The following is a 1,927-nucleotide window of genomic DNA, read 5'->3' as shown; positions in this document are numbered from 1 at the left end:
CAAATTAACATTCGAAGATAAGAGAAAGTGTATGCGAAATGGCTTTGAAGAGTTAAAGCCGATTAAAATTAAATTGAATGCCATCTTTAGTTAGAATAACTAACACGAGGACGTGTTATAGTCAGGAAGGCCGTGTCGGAGTTTATTTAGAATAATCAGATTTAATCATTAGTATTAAGTCTCTCAGTGTATCGAAATATGAAATGAATAAAAATCAAAAGAAATAAGAAGAAGAGAATGACACATAGAAAAGCTTTAGATTGAGAGCGCGGTAGGGAAGGGGAGAGAAATTCTTACTGAGCGTGGCGCAAGGATAGGAAGAGAGGTGTACTGTGTAAAGCAGCGGAGAAGGGCAGTCTATGCTAGCCTTCGCGAGTGGACAGACACAAAAAGACATCCTTGCGACTCGCTGCGTTCCGCTGAAGTAAAAGGACTACTCACTTTTCTCTCCTTTCCTTCAGTTCGTAATCCGTTGTGTATATTTACATTACTAGCAATATTTTCATTCACCTATTAATTAATTTAATTTTTTTCAGAATACGTCTGCAATTTTAACGGGCAACGATGTTATTATTATTAGGTGGCACTACAACCCGATTCGGGTTTTGGCCGACCTCAGCGTCTCCCTCCAGGCGCCTCTGCTCCTCGCGCGCCTCCTCCAATCGGAAATTCCCAGTGCAGTCAGGTTATCCTCCACTTGGTCCTTCCATCGGAGCTTTGGTCGTCCCCTTCGTCGTCGCCCGTAGTCGACCCTCGCTTCAAACACCTTCTGAGCTGGAGATTCTTTATCCATACGCACAACGTGGCCGAGCCAGCGCAGACGTTGTATCGTGATGCGCCGGACCACGTCCACGTCGTCGTACAACTCGTACAGCTCGTGGTTCATCCGAATGCGAAAGTCCCCAATCCGAACGGGACAAAGATCTTGCGAAGAATTTTTCTCTCGAACACTCCAAGCGCTGCTGCATCCGTCAGTGATATTACCAATGCTTCTGCGCCATATAAAATCACGGGTAGGATGAGTGTCTTGAAGAGTGTTAGTTTTGTTCGGCGAGAGAGGTCTCTATTGCACATTTGCTTACTCAGACCAAAGTAGCACCTATTGGCAAGTGTGATTCTTCGCTTGATCTCCAGGCTGACGTCATTTTCGGTGTTAATGGCAGTGCCAAGGTACGTGAACTCCTTGACCACTTCGAAGGTATAGCTGTCCGCTACCACATGGGAGTCTAGGCGCCGCGCCTCCCTGCTTGTAGACAGCATATACTTCGTCTTGCCCTCGTTTACCGCCAAACCCACTTTTGCCGACTCTTTTTCGATAGCCGAAAATGCAGCAGTGACATCACCCTTGCTGCGGCCAATGATGTCTATATCATCGGCATACGCAAGGAGCTGGACACTTTTATAAAAAATAGTGCCAGATCGATGTACACCGGCTTTCCGCAGTACCCCTTCCATCACGAAGTTGAAGAGATCGCACGACAGGGGGTCGCCTTGTCTGAAACCTCGAACGGTATTAAAAGGTTCGGAGAGGTTCGTTCCTACCTTGACAGAGCTGATGGTACTGCTCAATGTCATTCTGCAAAGCCGTATTAGCTTTGCAGGAATACCGAACTCAGACATGGTGGCATATAGGCGTTCCCTCGTCGGGCTATCGAATGCAGCTTTGTAATCGACAAAGAGATGGTCTGTGTCGATATTATTCTCGTGGGTTTTTTCCAGGATTTGGCGTAATGTGAAGATCTGGTCTATGGTGGACTTACCAGGTCTGAAGCCGCACTGATAAGGTCCAATCAGTGTGCTGGTATACGGCTTCAGTCGTTCACATATTACGCTCGATAGGACCTTGTATGAGATGGTAATCAGGCTGATTCCCCGGTAGTTGGCGCATATCGTCGGGTCACCTTTCTTCAGTACAGGACAAAGGACG

Source organism: Drosophila ficusphila, unplaced genomic scaffold (genome assembly GCF_018152265.1).
Source record: "Drosophila ficusphila isolate 14025-0441.05 unplaced genomic scaffold, ASM1815226v1 contig_348, whole genome shotgun sequence".
In the NCBI taxonomy this organism is placed as follows: Eukaryota; Metazoa; Arthropoda; class Insecta; order Diptera; family Drosophilidae; genus Drosophila; species Drosophila ficusphila.
This window is presented reverse-complemented; position numbering follows the sequence as displayed.